Source organism: Phyllostomus discolor, chromosome 2 (genome assembly GCF_004126475.2).
Source record: "Phyllostomus discolor isolate MPI-MPIP mPhyDis1 chromosome 2, mPhyDis1.pri.v3, whole genome shotgun sequence".
Classification (NCBI taxonomy): domain Eukaryota; kingdom Metazoa; phylum Chordata; class Mammalia; order Chiroptera; family Phyllostomidae; genus Phyllostomus; species Phyllostomus discolor.
Genome location: NC_040904.2, coordinates 37,491,893 through 37,511,675, shown reverse-complemented (window position 1 = coordinate 37,511,675; position 19,783 = coordinate 37,491,893). Strand labels below are relative to the sequence as shown.

The 19,783-nt window shown below is 33.6% G+C and overlaps 1 protein-coding gene across 3 annotated transcripts in view; it reads right to left on the bottom strand.

Annotated features, from left to right (window-relative positions):
• The window catches only part of NAALADL2 (N-acetylated alpha-linked acidic dipeptidase like 2), a 1,143,498-nt gene that overhangs the window by 159,642 nt on the left and 964,073 nt on the right, over positions 1–19,783 (bottom strand). The gene's annotated exons all lie outside the window — the stretch shown is intronic.

Below are 19,783 nucleotides of genomic sequence, written 5' to 3'. Positions count from 1 at the left end.
TAAAACCTGAGAAGTACTGATTAAATCCTTTAGGCTCTTTCACTATATATCGCCAGTTTTAGAGATTTTTTAAAACAGTTGATTTTCAGTGCATTTATTCAAGTTTCCCATGGTTGCACACCTTGAGTCAGAACTGAAATTTCAGCTTTGCTCAGCTGACTCTCATACATGCATTTACACTTATAACACTGTACATAACCATATAATTCCGCTACAGACATGTGCCACAGACGTTTCAGTCAAGGATGGACCGCATATAAGATGGTGGCCCCATAGATCATAATGAAGCTTATAATTATCTATCTCCTAGTGACATCATAGCTGTCAAATATCATAGCACAATGCCTAGTTCATGTGTTTTTGGAGATCCTGGTGTGAGAAAACCTACTGCACTGCCTGCCAGTCCTGTAACAGCACAGCATGTACAATTATGTACAGCACAAAATACTTGATAAGAATAATAATCAACTATGTGGCTAGTTTATGAATTTGCTGTACTATGCTTTTTATCATTATTTTAGGCTTACTCTTTCTCTGTAGAAAAAAAGTTTCTGTAGAGCAATATTAACCATGCTAAGCTGGCAACAAGCAGACCCATACATCTCCTGTTTACCTCATCCCTCGATAGCATCATTTCGTCTTGTGCTGGATGTCATCTCATGTTGTTTTATAGAGTAGCATGCTGTATAGCTGTGGAGCCTAGGAGCAATGGGCTGTACTGGACGGTCCAGGTGTGTAGTAGGCTACACAGCCTAGGTTTGTGTAAATGCACCCTGTGATGTTCACAGGATTAAACTGCCTAATGACACATTTCTTAGAATGCACCCCTATCGTTAAGCAGTTCATGAGTGTACTTTAACAATACAGCCTAAGAAGGTTAGTAGGCACTTTCAGGACTTCAAAACAACAAAAAATAATAAAACTATTTACCTGAACTATTTTACTACTGAAGTAATACACAACACAATGTCAAGGTAAGACATCTGATTGGTAGGACAGGTAGCAGAATTTTCAATAATAAGCTACATATTACTTAGAGAAGATCATAGCACTCCCAACACTTAAATATAATCTGATCATAATAGATATCTTGTAATGAAACCCAGACTTCCAAATATTATTGATATAAACATAATTTAAAACAAATATTAAATATCTAGACTTCTGGCATGCCTTCTCTGTCTAGCTAAAGTATTACGGAGAGATGTGGAGGTATTATACTCCCCCTGGGAATCACAGATGAGCAAAAAACAGATTTTTATATATATAGATTTTCTCCAAAGTAAAAAAAAATATCCACAGATAGTTATACCCTAAAGTTTGGATTATAAAGTCAATTATTTGTTGGAAAAAGTGTTGGAATATGCATTGGAAAACTATTTTATGTATTTTGAAAAATAACAATGAATGTTAATAAAGCATGCTGCAAATATTTGATATAATAGTCCTTGTAAGAACCTTATGAAGTATATAATATTATCCCACTTTATAGATGGAGAAACTGAGATACAGATAATTTAAGTATCTTGCCCAAGCAATAAATCTGGGAAATAAAACTCAGGCAGTGTCAGTGTTTTTAATCATTATACAATACACTGTCTATAACATACTGCTTGTAAATTATAATATAGGACAGTACTGACTTATATACTTTTGAGGCTCTTTGCAGGTGAGAAAAAAATGAAATCCATATTCACCTCATATATAACATATATATATGTTATATATATAACATTCATATATATTCATATATATGTTATATATGAATGAATATAGAACTGTGTGTAATGTTGTAATTTAAAATCATAACTTAAAAGCCAAAGGAGGTAGGTTTGAGGGTGGGAGGCGGGGATGGGTGGAGTGGGGGGCATGGCGGGGGGAAAATGGAGACAACTGTACTTAAATAACAATAAAAATTATTTTAAAACAGTAGAGCAAACATTATAAATAAAACTATTGAGTGTAATAGGAGAAAAAAATAAAATCGTAGCTTGTCCTGAACTTCTTAGGTTAAAAATGTATCTCTTCTTTAGTAGTTTAAATTCATGCACTATTCTATCATATTTTAGTTTTTAAAATAGAATATATGAAACTAAAACTCCCCAAAATATTTTGGATTCTTTTTGGATACTAAGTTAGGCAATAGAAATGGTGTCTCCATTTTCATATGAAGTTTAAAAAACCGTGAAATAAAGGGGGCAATACCCTAACCTCAAGTCTTTGAATGGTTAGAGTGCCCTTTTCTTTTCCACTTGCCTCCTTTCTTTTGAGAGAAAGATGTTTTCTTAAATACCAGATGCAACAATAGGTGATTATAAGTTACATCACAGTCTATGAGCTAGAGTCATGGAGGATATTCCGAGAGGAGCCACTATGGATGAGGGAGAGGCACTCAGGGGGCTCAACAGCAGCTGTTTACCAACCCTACTAATATATTTCAGGTGTAACTGGTCCAGCTCTAGCAGTGCAGACCAGCTATCCATGGGAGCATGGAGGGAACAGCACCCAATGGATCATAAATGACTAACATGCTATGCATCATTGAAAATGCAGGATATCCACAGATAAGTTTGCAAGGTAGAAAAAAATAGGCATTCTCAGATCTTGGAAGAAAAAAGTTTTCTCCATATTGAGGAATCCAAACTTTAACGTGGTCTTTAGTAAAACGTTGTCCCTCTGGGTCGGTCTCCAGTCAATTTAGCAACAGCGTTTCTTTGAGGTCAGAGCCTGTTAGCCTCTGAAAAGCTTTCTGTGGAACAGTCAGTCAGTGCTTTTCTCAGGGCTGTATTTAATCAACTGTGGAAGAAGTGAGGGATTTAAAGGTCTTGAAGTTAGGGGCAAAAGAATCTACATATCAGGTTAAGAAGAAACAAATGCATTATTCAAATCCTGAGGGAGATGGAGTCATTCCAAGTCCTTTTGCTAGAAATAGGAAGAGATTGGATTTACAGTCATAACATCATGTTTCATAGTCTGACTGAAAACACCTTGGAAATAAACTTGGAACATTAGCTTATCTGAAATTTTACCATCTATTGTATTACTGTAATTATCATTTTATTTATTTTTTGTCCAATACTAAGCCCAAGGTAGGTAAAATTGTGGAGAAATCAGAGAAGCACAATTCTGTAAAGATTAGTTTAAATCCTTCCTTATCTCCCTCCCTATTATCCTTCTTATAGCCCACACAATTGATATTTGATTCAACAACATATCAATGACTTCACATTAATAGTCAGATATCCCTAAGCAAACTTTGTATTTCTATTCCTGTTACTACTTACTAAAGGCTAAATGGAAGTTTTTATTTCTCTGTGAACACAGGTAGATTTAATTTGAAGGATTGAAAATAATTTCTGGAATATCTTTATGTTTTCCTTTAGCTTAAATATATTCATTTTAATCATTCATTTTATTTATTCATGTGGAAGTCAATAAAGGCATCAAATTAATTCACTAAAGCAAAAATCCCATTTAATTGAATAAATAGGTGTTAAAGCAAAGAGCCCCAGTGGATAAAACACCTATGGCTACATTTGTCTCTTGATAGAAGTTTCTAAAGAATATACTAAGCTTGACATCAAAAAATTATCTAACCTCCAATATAGAATAAACTGTTTCCTTTGTGAATTAAAAATATAAAAAATATGCTTTTAGTTGATTTCTGATAGCATCTTTCTTAATTTCATTTGAGAATAATCATTTATCTTGATTTTCCCAAGTCTTCATTTAAAGACAGTGAAATTAAAAAGACATTGATGTTCTACTTTTCAATCGATGGGTCACTTCTGATTAAACTTCAATTGAACATTAAACTTTCAGACTTGAAACAAATTGCCTCTTTTTTCTTTTTAATTTGGACCCAATTTCCTGTTGCCCTCAGGTCACACTGATGGTAATTAATTGACTTTTGAATCAACTGAAAGAAGATGCAAAATAAAAAAAAAGGAGGGGGAAAAACAGGGTTTTTAAAGTTTATGACAACATTTTAGAAATGACTCAATCTTTTTTAAGTTATATACATAAAATTTAGCACGTTTCACATTTATAAGGTGTTTCAGGGAATGCTGAATGCTCAAATTTAATTTTCTTTTAGTTTATTTATCATTTACCTCTGGGGAAGAGTTTTAATCATAGTTACCTCATCATACTCTACAATTAAGTTATTCCATTGTGATTGGGTAGACTATCCAAATCTGAAAAGTGGCAGTAAATTTCACCAATCTCTCAGTACAGACAGCATGGTACATTAAATTAAATATGATTTTGGACCTGGGTTTGAATTCTGACTCTGCTATTTGACATGCACTTTAGTTCTCTGATACCCAGTTTCCTATGTGTGTTACTGGAATCTTGATATCATATACTAAGAACATTATTGTGCATTATTATTATATGTATGCATTAATGACATATAATGTTTTAATAATATCTATGTTAATAATTGTTATATGTTATTATTTAGTATAATTAAATTAGATAATACCATAAGCAAATCAGAATGGTAGCTGGCACATAACAGCTGCTCAATAAATACTAACACATTATTTTTACATTAATGGAATTTATAAAACTGTATGCCAGTGCTTTGTATGATTTCAAATACATTAATAAATACATGTTCATTTAAGTTAAGGTCTTCAAATCTTTACCAAACCATACATGATCAAAAATTCCATTAAAAAACAGAAAAGATCTCTGGCTGATGTGGCTCAGTGGATTGAGTGCTGTCCTATGAAACAAAAGGTTGTCAGTTCGATTCCCAGTCAGGGCACATGCCTGGGTTGCAGGCCAAGTTCTAAGTAATGGGTGCTGGAGAGGCAACCACACAATGATGTGTGTCTCCCTCTCTTTTTCCCTCCCTTACCCTCTGTGAAAACAAATAAGTAAAATCTAAAAAAAAAAATAGAGAGAAAGAAAAGATGTGTTCTTATTACTCAAGAATGTCCAGAATATTGTAGAGGATTTTATAGCATCGTTTGAGAATTAAAAGCTCAAAATAGTAAATTATAATACTATAATGTAACACCAGAAAGCAGGAAGACCTGCTTTCAGTTACAGTGTGCAACTGAATTGTCATAGCTGCTGTGTGGAGATGGGTAAACATTTTCATCCTTTCTCCCCTCATCTGCAACAGTTAAATAAATGTTTATTGAGCTACATGTTATTACTTATCTATGTACAAAAAAGAATAAGATATAGTCTTTGACACAGAGAAGCACACACACACACAAAAGAAAAAAGACACAAAGTTATAAATGCATGAATATGCATATATGTGTGTATATGTTTGTGGGTAGAGAGAGAAATAAAGATAAAATATACTTAAGCATACAATCTAGAAAGATATATGAATTCTAGTAGAATTGTATATACATATATATATTACACAAATGTGTGCATTTTTATGCATTTATGAAAAAATAAGCATTACTTAAAGTAGATGACAAAACAGTGGCAATTGCAAGATGCTAATTCTAAATAACAGATTGAGGATTCAGGGAAGGCATCCTGAAAGAATACTTTCTGAGCTTAATCTTGAAACTTAAAATGAAGTCAGGAAGAAAGGGGATTACCATGTTTGAAGGGAAAGGAACATCGTGATGAAAAGCAGACAGATGAAGAGCTCCTTGCTCTCTAGCTGGACATTCCAAGAGTTTGGTGTTAATAAGCTAAAATGTTCAAGTTGAACAGAGGCAAGAAAATAAAGTCATGAAAGGTCACTTATAGTTTTAATACACCACCAAGAGACTTGGATGTTATTTTGAAGATAATCAGGAAACACCTTTACAGTTCCCAACAAGGAGAGAGAAAGTCTGATGTGATTATTTTAGTGGCATCTGAGTCCTAAAATTCTTTGATTTCATCATGGGCACAATCTTTCAAAGATTTTTTCAGAATAGTTGTACATATAAACTCATTCTAACATGTATAAGAAAAACTCATAGTGATATATATTTACTACTTTTATAAATTATGCCTTGGCCACACTGTGGTTATAAAGCAGAAAGTAAGTATTATTTTTACAGTTTTTATGAGGGTATGCTGGAAAAGATACTTGTTCAACAAAGCAGTTACAACTATCAAAAAAGCCATATTTGATTTTAAAATTGTCAAAATGTTTTTATGATTACAGTTCAATAATATAAACTATTACCAGCAGAATGTGAAGATAAAATCTATTTACAGCAAGCCATCATAGATCATTTTGTAAAAAATAAAGCTCTTTTCCTGTTAGCCTGACTGCACTAACAGGATTTTTTTATACAGCTGCATTCAGTAATGTCTAAAACACGTAATCCAGTTTAACAATGATTATTTTAGTCTTTATCCATGTAATTATCCCTCTTTCTGTAAGGACATGCCATCCGATTCTATGTTGTTTACAGAACAACTCTCACTTTTCAGTTTACTAAGTCTGAGGGAAAGCTTATAAAAATCTGTTTCCATTTGATGGATTGTCTGTTTTCCTATTTTTAAATTAAATGACAATGTATGGTTATATCCTTACATGGACAAATAAATAATAGTGACATCTCAACACATTATTACCAATATTACCAATATTTAGAAATGTTTTCAGCTCCCTATCTTAAACTCAGAATGTATATTTCAGAACTGGAAATTAGGAGTTATGTGAATCCATTGTCTATTGGAAGAGACTGCAGCATAAGGAAGGTATCTGCTTCACCCTGTGTGAAGAAACCAGTTAGTGGTCTATCTGGGCACAGACTCTGAGGCGTTTGCTCAGAAAACACTGCCTGCTCCAGTCACTGTGCTGCCCTCCCTTATCACCAGGTAACTTTGCAAACTGCCCATCACAACTAGTCATTCACGACATGAAATGCCCAGAAACTTGCAGTAGAAAGGGAGGTGGGAGAGGGAAGGATTTTGTAAGCAAATTTTCTCTCAGCTATGCGGCATAGCATCTACATTTTTGTCCATAGCTAAATTGGTACACTTTAACAAGCTTTTTAAAAGGCTGAGAACAGTATAAACATAAACTTCAGCAAATGTATTCCTTGTTAACAGTATCCCTTCAAGTGGAAGGAGCCTATACACAGCAACAAACACCCATAAACACATGTGTATAAAGTACAAAGATAAAAAGAAAGCATATAAATGCACTCCATTTCTTTAATAAAGTTAATGTAGCTACATATTTTAACTCTCTTCACTGAAAACCTGTCCTGTGAACCCTTTATTAGAACTATCTAATATTTAAATAGTGGTCTTTAATTATTAAATATATGAAAATCATGGAAATGTTTTTTCAGACTTTTCACTTCTCAGAATGTTCTAAATTACACAGCAGTATTTTTTCTAACTGCTAGATCTGATGCACAGGGACAATGAGGCCCAAATCATGGCTTAACTCCCAAGTGGGCTTATAGGCTTGTTACCAAAAACATTCCATTTCTAGGTCTTCATTTTTATTCTACTTTGTGATCTTGAAAACATGCACTGCTATGCAAAGGTAAACTGATTCAATACAGAAAAATGGTTTAGTAAAATCAACAGTCACTACCGAGAAGAACCAAGTCACAAGGGGCTTGGAGCAACTGGATTATCTTTTTGTGTGTATGTATTATGTAATATCAGAGGGTAGTGGTACATGTGAGCATTTATTTTAATTTGTAAATATTTTAGAAATAATAATTGTTGATGATATAAACAAAATCTAAGTTGGGCACAGGGGCAAAATGTTAACACTTGCTATTTTTATTATGATGCCATTCTGAAAGTAATTTACAATTTGCCTAGAACAGACATTCATTAACTTGTGATGAAAACATAAAAGGTAATTAGCCCTGGCCAGTGTGGCTCAGTGGACTGAGCACCAGCCTGCAAACCAGAGGGTCACTAGTTCGATTCCCAGTCAGGGCACGTGCCTGAGTTGCAGGCCAGGTCTCCAGTGAGAGGCAAACATACACTGATGTTTCTCTCCCTCTCTTTCTCCTTTCCTTCTCCTCTCTCTAAAAATAAATAAATAAAATCTTTTAAAAAAAGAAAAAGATAATAATAATCCCCATGAATTCAATTCATTATAAAACTATAATATTATTAAATCAACCTGTTTTTAAAAGATCTATTTAAAAGACAACTTTCTAACCCTGCACAACTGCTATAAAAATACTGAAAGGATTGTCTGATTTTGCATTCAAGGGGTATGCCAAAGTCTGTGGAAGCATGAAGGAGTAAGAAACACTGGGAGAGAAGATAAAAAGAAAAGCAGAACACAAATACTTTTTGTGCCTGCACTGCAGGCTTTCTGTCTTTTTACAGAATGGATTTCCTATTCAATAAATGAAATGCTGGCCAACAGGACTCACTTTGCAAGTGAACTGCTTATAATAAATTATACATTCTGGAATTTTAAAAATATATATTGGAAATATAGATTTTATAAAAATGAAAGTAACATGTTTTATTTAAGAGATTAAGAAGAAAATATTTTAATAAAAATGTATTTTAACTAACTAGCCTATAGCCCACAATCTGAAATCACAAAGTATTATCTTCTATTAAATGAAAAACAACAATAAAAAATAACCCTTAGTAATATCTGTAGAACATGACACATATGAGACTACATTTTGGCAGAAATAGGACTCAAAAGGGAGGATTCTATGGACAGTTACATGCAAAAAACTGAAACTCCATCACCAACTTGTATCACATACAAAAATAAACTCAAGATGGATAAAAGACTTAAATATAGGTCACAACATAATAAAAGAGCATAGGCAGGAAAATTTTAGATATTCCACGCAGCAACATTTTCACCAATATGTCCCCTAGAGCAAGGAGCATAAAAGAAAGAAGAAGCAAATGGAATTTCATCAAAATCAAAAGATTCTGCACGGCTAAAGACAATATCAACAAAATGAAAAGAGACACAACCATATGGGAAAACATATTTACCAATGATACCTCAGACAAGAGTGTGATCTCCAAAATATATGAAGAACTCACATGACTCCACTCCAGGCAGACAAACAACCTAATTAAAAATGGACAAAAGACCTGAACAGACACTTGTCCAAGGAGGACATACAGAGGATCCAGAGATATATCAAAGGATGTTCAGCATCACTAGCCATCAGAGAGATGCAAATTAAAACCCCAATGAGATATCACTTCCCACAGGTGAGAATGGTCATCATAAATAAATTAATCAACAACAAGTTCTGGTGAGGTTGTGGAATAAAGGGAACCTTTGTACATTGTTAGTGAGAATGCAGACTGGTGCAGCCATAGTAGAAAACAGTATGGAATTTACTTAAAAAACTAAAAATGGAATTGCCTTTTGACCTGGCAGTTCTACTGCTGGGATTACTGCCAAAGAATCCTTAAACACCAATAGGTTCAAAAGAACCTATGCACCCCAATGTTCATAGCAGCATTGTTTGCAATAGCCAAGTGCTGGAAACAGCCTAAGTGTCCATCAGTAAATGAGTGGATCAAAAAACTGTGGTACATTTACACAATGGAATACTATGCAACAGAAAGAAAAAAGGAGTTCCTACCCTTTGTGACAGCCTGGATGGAACTGAAGAGCATTATGCTAAGTGAAATAAGCAGGCGGTGAAAGACAAATACCATGTGATCTCACCTATAAATGGAACCTAATCAACAAAACAAACAAGCGACCAAAATAGAACCAGAAACATTGAAATAAAGAATAAACTGACGGTGACCAGAAGGGAGAGGGGAGGGCGATAAGGGGGAAAGAAGGGGAAGGGTCAAGTCAAGGAATATATATACAGGATCCTTGGACAGAGACTATGAGGGGTGATTGAATGTGGGAAATGGGGGTGGGTAGAGTAGGGGAGAGTAATGGGGGAAAAATGGGGACAACTGTAATTGAACAACAACAATAAATTTTTTTTAAAAAAGAGATAAGATTCTAATTCAGGCTTTGCCACTGACATGGTGAACTTAGAAAAATTCTTAACATTACTGCACTTTCCAAATAATGTGGGGCACCTATCTTCCTTTCAATTCTAAATTTCTCAGACTTTACATTTGGTATCCAAGCCCCCAACCCCCAACTCCCACACACACATCTATCACCTGTTCCTCTGATTCTAATCATTGATTCTCAATCCTGGCTGCACATTAGAATCACACAGAAAGCTGTTTTAAAAATCACTGATCCTGGGCCCCACCCAGAACAGTTAAATTAGAATCATAACATTGTCCTTAAAAGATACCTTTCAACAAAATCCCAAATATTGTGAATCAGCCTTTTTCCTCTCTTGGTTGTGTGATGGAGAAGGAAGGCTTACTCGCAGGTTTGTAATGGATGCTTGTTCATAACAGACCTGAACAACATGGCAGCTATTACCTGATTTCATAGCATTTCAAACTACTTTTACTTACCCTTGGTAGTAACACATAGTAACTAGTAAACACAGGGTCCAGTACAAATAACGCCCCTTTTATTATAAAATATTTTATTCCAAAATCATAACATGTAATCCTGTAACATAACAATATCACACCCAAGCACACCATGTGACATTTTAGGTAACATGTTCAAATTGTTGCCCATCTTGTGCGAGACAACCACATACCCTAACAACCATGCTCAAGCAGATGATACTTCTCCTGGACTCTGTATATTGAACCCCTTATCCTGCCTTTATTTCTATAGATCCTATTGCCTTTACCAACAAAATAGAGATGAAGTAATATTTAGTGCATATTTTATGAATCCATCAAGAAGTACACAAATGAGATTTCATCTCAAGTTGTGAGTAGAAGAAAATTTTCAAGGACAACAAAAATGCTTTAGCTTAGCAGAGCAAAGGAATAAAAATATAATTATAAATAAAATACATACTATTATCATCCATGTAAAATGTTGAGAAAACATGTGAGAAAAATACAATAACATTCAACAATGGGTATGGGGTTACACATTACTTTTTCTCTTTATACTAGTATTCACTTTCCATTTTCTCAACAAGTGCATGTATTATTTTTATAAATCAAAACACTTGAGAAAATATATAGCCTAAGTTTTTGTGGAACTCTCATCTGAGAAACATTTGGCTTAAAGTCAGAATTTTCCTCATGCTCACAAAGGAAGCCAAACTTCACAATACACCTGCTTCCTCTCCTCTGTGTAGTTTCTTTTTATGCTCATTGAGTGAGCTGCAATTCAATAGCTTCCTGGTCTTCTCTTTTCTCCCCATTTGGTGTGGCATGAAAGACATTTCAAAAAAAACAACATAAACAACTCAATTGCTTGTTAAATTTTATGTTAAGGATATGCACTGACCCAGCAAAATCATTACAGACAGCCAGACATGCTGCTGAAATTTAAGCATCCCTGCCCATGGACTTGCTGTTTACAAAGAAAGCAAGTATTGACCTGAAATTGCTTTGCTCTTCTCTGACATTTGAGCTAGGAAAATCAAACCAAGAAACAGGAATGGAAGTATGTTAGGTTTTCCTTGAGCTGTTCTATTTGTCTTAAGTAGAGCCAAACTGTAATAAAGAGTAAGAACAAATTCAACAACACAGTCCATTCATGAATCTGAATGCACAGCTAGGTCTCAAAGACTTTAGAGGCCAGATCTGTCATGCCATGATGCCTTGCCTTGCCAGAAAGATCCTCTAGCACACAGGCAGTCAGCAGTAAGCAATTTTGCAGTGTTATTCCATAATTATGAATATTTAGCTAAATTTGCATTGCAGGAAAATATTTTTGTCCTGAGTGTGACAAAAAAGATCTTCATCATTTAGTATTCCCTGCCTCCTCAGTTCTTTTCTGACATCCCAGCAGCAGAGGAATTTTTATGTAAAACATAACAAATAAAACATTTCCCAGTTCCTCTGATTTGCTTGGCCCATCAAAATACTCCCTTGTCCTCCAAACATTAGGATTTCTTCTTCAGTTGTTTTGCTTTCTATCAAGCAACTCTCACCAAATTCCTAGATCTAGTACCTGCTTCTACCCAATGTACTGGGGCATGAAATATTTATTTGTATTCGGACGAGTTCTTCATCAGATTTAAATCCTTTCACACTTTAAAAAGAAACAGCTCAACTCCCTTTGGAGCTGCAAAGCATTTTCTATTCTGTTCCTCTTTAGCCCTTTCCCTCTGTTCCTTCAGGATACATAAAACATAGTGACAATGTAAGGAACAGTTGATAAAACTTGCTGAGAGGATCGCTAAGAGAATGTGGTTCTGAGTTTAAGTGCATTTCCTTACCAGCTGGATGAGGAAGAATTTTCCTGAGTTACAGGGCATCACTCTGAACGGAATAATGTTTTTATTCAATCAGGGAATATGTTCCATTGATAAGCTTTGTAATTCAATAATTTATTATAAAACAGAGATAAGATAGGTTGTAATTGATTGTTCCACAACATAAAAATAAGCTATGTTCCCTGGCTGGTGTGGCTCAGTGGATTGAATACCAGCTTGTGAACCAAAGGGTCCTCAGTTCGATTCTGAGTCAGGGCATGTGCCTGGGTTTCCCCGCAGGTAACCGGTGGCGTGGGGGGCAGGGGGGTGCGAGAGGCAACCACACATTGATGTGTGTGTGTCTCTCTTCTTCCCTTCTACTCTCTCTAAAAATAAATAAATTAAATATTTAAAAAACAAGCTGTGTTGTACAATTATAATCTAATATTTGTTAAAATGGGTGAAAAACAAGCAACATACATATTATGTGTTTTCAGGCTGAGGAACAAATGAAGGTTATAGAAAGGAGGTTGAGTGATGCAGAGATCAGGCCTCTGATTAGATTTAAAAAGAAGGCAAATGGGCCTGTCTCCCAAATTTGAATTATCTTTTTTCTGCCCAATCCACTTACAGTAGCAAAACTTCATCTGCATCATACATAGATGAGTAACAAGATTTCTTCAAGAAAAAAATAATAATCTTTGTACTTTCTATGAACATACCCATTTTTTTCTAATGGGAAAACAGTCTTTCCTATTCATAACTAGAAAGAAATGCTTAGAACTAAAATACTGTTCTCACAGAATTTGTATAGAGTAGCACACACGCCTTATGTCAGATACCTGAACAGAGCTCAGGACATAAGACACCAAAGTGTCTTAACTGAAGGAGGAAGAAGCAAAGAGCAAAGGATCTAGTGGCAATGAAGTCACAAGTAGATAATTGATGTAATATTTTCTTCTCAATAGTTAGATAGGAAGCCTTCTGAATCTATATTTTCTGAAGGGCAGCTTGAAGGCTATTAAAATTGAGAAAATTGCTGGTGGATTGAGTTAGGGGGAAAAGGAAAGAGAAAGAGATAATGAGAACATTGCAATAGCTCATACCAGAGGATTTAAATGAATAATTGATTTACTGTACATGAGGAGGGTGGGGAAGAAAGAGGTTGAGGTGAAGGTGAGGTTACACATTTAAATGGTTACCAGGTAGGTAGATTAACATATGGGTTTAGAATTAAGAGGGAAATCATGAATGTATAAACTCAACAGTCATCAGCCTATACAGGGAATTGAAAACTCCTGGACTGAATGGCATGCCATAGGGGAAAGCATAGCACGAGAGGAGAAGAAATCCTAGAGCCTGGCTGGGACACTCCCAGCTGTGGAAGGTGAGACAGAAGAGGAGATGTCAGTAAAGGAGAATGAAGAGAATAGCAATGGAGAAAAGAAAACAAAGATCCAGAGGACAATAGGTGTTATTTTTCTCCATTCTCTTTTGTCCCAAAGCCTCTCCATCACTCTGCCGTTTGTTTCTAGGTGTCCGTGTTTGAAAGTCACTATTACTCCCTGCATTTTAACTTGTATCTGTGTTTGGAGTTTCATATAACAGATTTATTTCAAGTGATTATAACCCATGTGAGCTTTAAAACCAATATAGGCTGAAGAAAAATAGGAACATAGTAGAGAAGAAAAAATGAAATAAAGTTGAGAAAAATCAATATGTACATATTAATAAAGTTCAAGTCTACATGAGTACATATTAACACACACATATATACAAATATTGCTTACAAAATTACACATTTATTGTGTATTTACAACTGATAGAAAATTAAATGCTGATAAGTTCTAAGAAATAGACTTTGATTTTGTTACAGTGAAAATGCTATTTCTGTGATTACTTCTAATAAATACAATATAACTATGGCTATATTTCTTCACTGAAAGTATGCCTTATAGCTTAAGAAATTATAAAACCATAATCAAAGTCAATGATCTGATTTTCAGTTTTGGAGCCTACTATTTCTGGAAAGAATTGAATTTATGCATGAAATAATTAGCCCCTCTCTCTATCTATGGATCAGCTACTGTATGGGTATATACTTACCCATTTTGTCAATTAACTTCAATTTTTATCTAGAATAATAAATATCTCTATGGATCATAGCACGATTCATTCATTGTGTTCACTCTATTCAAGGTATTTTTTAAAAGTCTAAAGTGCCAGATTCTCACACTCTTCATGTCAGTATATCACTGTAAACTTACAACTTGGCCCAAATCACTAGATATTCTGTGTTCCTGACACATGCATTATATTAAAGGATTCTGTCAAAATAAAGTGGGATTTTCCTATTGTGTTCAACACCACAGTGATAAAAAATAAAAACCAGTTTACTGTTTGGTATAAAAAAGTAATGAAGGAAAACATCTACTTTGCCAAGTACACAAATAAGACTTTAGAAATAACTTTTGAATATATACACAGGCATCTTATATTTTTAGTATTAAATACTATGATGCTATTTATTATTTCAAATTTAATTATTCTAAAACATCATAAATAAATGGTTATGTGAACTTTAATGAGAATGCTAAAATGTGTTTTAAAAATAAACTTCAAGTACCTACAAAAATCAATACAAAATAATTAGAAGGCATTTTTTTAAAGATTTTATTTATTTATTTTTTAGAGAGGGAAGGGAGGGGGGGAGAGAGAGAGAGAAACATCAATGTGCGGTTGCTGGGGGCCATGACCTGCAACCCAGGCATGTGCCCTGACTGGGAATCGAACCTGCGACACTTCGGTTTGCAGCCCACACTCAATCCACTGAGCTATGCCAGCCAGGGCCATAGAAGGCATTTTTAAGGTATAAAATAAAAATGCTGTTTTTCGTTTAGTCATATGCCTAAATCTGCCCTTCCTGAGAGGAAAAGCAAAAAGAAAAAAAAGAAACAAGTCTGCATTCAACACAGATTTCTTGGTATTACAATTAGAAATGCTTATAGAAGGTTTAAATTAGACAATGGTTGACAGGAAGAAGGGCATTTTGCTTTAAAACAATTGGGAGTGATTTCAAGTTCAAATCCTTTGTAATGAAACAAGGTCCGTTTGTCACTGAATATAATACAATGAATGGCACATGGTCTGGTTAGTTGGCTCAAGTTTGGTTAAGACTAAAATGCATTAGTAGGACAAAAGGCAACTAAAGAGCAGACACTAGTGGGGGATTCTCAGAAGAAAAAAAATGATTCTAAGTTTCCAAAACTAACATATTAAGGTTTTCAAAATTTCTCCAAGAGCTCATCTAATATTTCTCTGTGATAGTTTTCACTGCTATGCAATATGTGATTCTTTAAGAATTTGATATTATACTTATGTACATATATTTAAAATGGAGTGTCTTGAGATTTGGGAAATTTAGGGCTAAATATATATGTTTAAAATATGTTTTTACATAAAATATATATTCTAATTATTTTGAATTTTTCTGAACTTTTCTTTCTATCCAGGGACATACAACTGAGAATCTTATAAATAATTATTCAAAGTAATTAGAAATATGGGTGTAAATCCTTAAGATTATATACAGCTCTAGTTTTCAAAATTTTAAATTGCATATGATATACCTTATATTATTTTAAAATTGAATATTAGAAACTGGGAAATATAACATTGTCCTATACTTATGTAGCTGACGTGAACCTACAATTTGCATTCATAAAACAATTAGATATACTGTTTAATCTAAGTACCTTTTTTATTATTCACATACCATTAAATGAAGGTAACTATCTTAAATTGTAAATGTTGATTTGTAGATTTAGTGATGGGTAGTACCATATACTAATGATACCAGTTTGGTCAAATGAAGACTACACTATGAAAGAAACACTATTAGTACGTAAAATAACGTATGTTCTACCTTCATTAACTGGAAGAGAATGGTATTCAAAGAATATATTTCTAGATTTTCTAGATTTTCTTTCTGTCCTTCACACCATTCACAGAGTTTCTCAGTTCCTAATTTTGCTGTGACAATATAAAGCAGACAGGAACCAGATAAATCTAGAGCATTAGCTTTGCTTAAAACATGTCTTTGAGTTAATTGTTTCCAGGTATCTAAATTACTGCTTTGTGACTTGACTAAATCATTTCTCCCCTCTTAATTACTAAATACATTCCATCTGTTCTTTCTTCTTTTCTTCCTTATATTTCTAATACTTTATGTACTCAATACCATCAGAGTAGTAATTAGTTTTATTTACTATCCAGGTGAGCTTCTGTTTTCAGTTATTCTGATGGTTTCATCCATTTTCCTGAATCACACACTGACACTACTCTAGAATTATTTATACATTTAAAGTAATCTACCATTGGCTATCAAGGTAGATTCAGTTCATCATAAACAGACATCAACTTCCTACTTTCACCGTAGTCTAAACCTCCTCTTAGTTCTTGAATATCTTATAATACTTACATTTTTAACACTTGTTAAATACTAAAATATCTATTGTAGTTCCATCAACTGTTATTAGTAATATTTTTATTTCTTCCCATGTAAAATTAATAACTAATGCTTCTATGCCCTCTTTATCTCTAAATTTGTGACATGTTATTTTTGCTTTTATATTTAAAATAATCCAATTTACAGTTTATTGTATGATCATAATTAAAGTATTTGTATATAGTTTTATTATAAAAGTTGAAAACAAATAAGCAATATGTATAAAATTTTGACTATATAACTATTGTTCACTGTAGAGTCAAACATATATCTGAATTACATTATATTTCTAACCAATAAGACATAACTCTATTTCACTCAAAAATACTATTCATATAAATGTTTCTTTCTTACTTATTGATCAAAATCAAAATACACTTTACTCAGCTTCATATGTTGAACATGTTAGCTTTGTTGTATTTTTCCCATAGAATTTCTGATTATTGTTTTTTTCTGCTCCTTATTGAGTAAAAAAAACAAATGTTTTCTGTCTTTATAATAGTTTGAATATCTGCCAGATTATCACATGCTCTTTACATTGTCTGTAAGCTATCTTATTCTTAAAGTCCACTAATTTCATACTCCATTTTAAACTGTGGTTTTCATGTTTGAACTATAACTTTCTTAAACACATTTTAGGTTTATCTAGGAAACACTTTATTTTATTTTTCTTTATGTTCTTCCAGAAGCCTCTATCCTTCTGCTTCTAATCAGTCCATTTGTTGGTTTTATTAATTAATTAATTAATTCATTCATTCACTTATCTATTTATTTAGGATAGCTACATAGCTTCATTACTGTTTCTTCTGTTAAGGGCTCTTTCGAATCAGTGTTACTGTTTCCTGGATTCCAAATCGCTCTTTTTGTTGCTTTTTTGCTTATGTTATTTAGTAACATATTAAAGTCATTTTCTTAGAAAAAAAATGAGAGATAAGCTTTGTGAGCCTATGCAGTAGAGAGGTATTGATTCTACTTGCACAATTAATTGATAGGTTGAGTTTAGAATTACAGGTTGAGAATAATTTTCTCTAAATATGTTAAAGGCATTTTCTCTACATCTGCTACTATCTTGAGCTGCTGATGAAGATTCTGATGCCAGTCTTATTCTTATCCTTTTGTAGATGTTATGCTTTTTATTACTTTATTAGTGTATTCTAATCTTTGGAAGATTTGGGATTCTTTACATTTCTTGTGATAATAACACAACACTTTAAGAATAATATATTAGAATAGGATTACTAGAGGAGAAAACTTCCATATTTTTAAGATAAGCAAACTGCCTATATTATGAATTCCAGGAGTGCCTAAAGGTCTGCATGCTCCTCCACATTCACAAAATTTCCAGTATTGGGCTATCATGGTATTGAAAATGTCTATGACTAAATCATTTATTTGGAATAAGAAACAGATGTTTTCATTGTCCTGTTAATATAAAAATTAGGAATAATAATTCATCAGCATCTATTGAGTGCTTTAGCCAGTTCATTAAGCACTGAAGATACACAGATAAATAAAAAAACATTCTCCCAGTGGGAAGCAACTTAGAATATTTATATTTACTAGTTTTTATCCATCAAGGTCCTCAGAGACTATTATATAGTGGTCAGCCAACATAAGATTTTAGAGTAAGGGAGACAGACAAGTAAACAACATGGAAGCAAAAGAAGTTGGAGGACTTGACTGAAGATCCATCTCCATGCATAGTGAGGAAGTGTGGGATAGAAGTTAAGGGGATAAACTCTGAAGCCAGCCTGTCTGGCTTCATAATCCCTCTTAATATTTACATGGCCATAAAATGTTTAACATAACATCTAGTACACAGTAAAAACTCTTTAAATGTTAGCTGTTCTTGTTGTTGTTACTATTATTGTTGTTATTATTGCCAGTTAGTAATTGTACAACCTTAGCCAAGAGACTGAACCTCTGATCGTCAATACTATCATTGGGATACTGAAATTAATAATAATTTCTGTGTGATAGGATTTCCAATGGGCATACCGAGTAATACATGAAATTCTTTATAAATGTTTGTTATCACAGAGCACCTATATGCCACTGTAAATTCATTAGCAGTAACTTTTATAGCCCACGTTTCAGAAACACTGTTAGAACAGTGAGAGGCTGGCCAATACATTATAGCTATCGATACCGCACCATTAAGGGTATAACAAAGACGTTCCTTCAAGGCAGTAAGTAACACCAGCACTCAAGGCCTTCATGTTGTTGAATAAAACGATCCAAACAATCAATTTAACCTCAAATGTGTTTCAACTTGTAAAACATCAAGTCATTAACCTTAACAATGTCATTGTGCTCTTACTACAAAACTCAACTAAATGAGTGTCCAGGGGAATATTTAAGAGTACACTTCATGTAGAGTAATGTACTAAAAGCATCACCAAAGCCTGTTAAAAGGAATAACCCTTGAGTGCACTATGAAGGATTAAGTTAACTTGAAACAATGAGGGAGGTAGGTAGATATATGAAAAAGGCCCTACCATTGAGAACATCAAGCATGTCTCTCAAAATAGCAATTGGCTATTGTGGTAGAAACTGTGGTTAAACATGTGAAGGTCTGTGGGGTGATGGGGAAACTTGTATACTTTGAGTCAGATTATGTGTCTCAAGTCTGTCACTTAATAGGAGTATGACCTCTCTCTTACTCTCCTTGTCTACAGCAAAGTGAAAATAATCCTTATCTAAATCACACAGCTGATGTAATTGTTAAGACAAGAAAAAAAAAAACCTTGGAATATACAGAAAGTTAAACAAATTAAGATATGATTATTAACATTAAGAAAATGGGATTACCTCATGCAGTTTTTACATTTTCACACACTGTTCCTCATTTTATACTTTCAGTGCTTCCTATTTTAGCCTTTTAGGAATCAAGTGGTATTTAAAAAATATATCTTGGTATATTTTTTTGATTCAATTGTAGTGTTAAAAAAATCCTTACAGGTCACAATCCTTATATTGTGTAGACTTTATATATTACAGTTCACTCTATTGTATGTCATTTCCTGTATATATATTTTATTATTATAGGGTCAAATAGAAGAAAGATAAATGT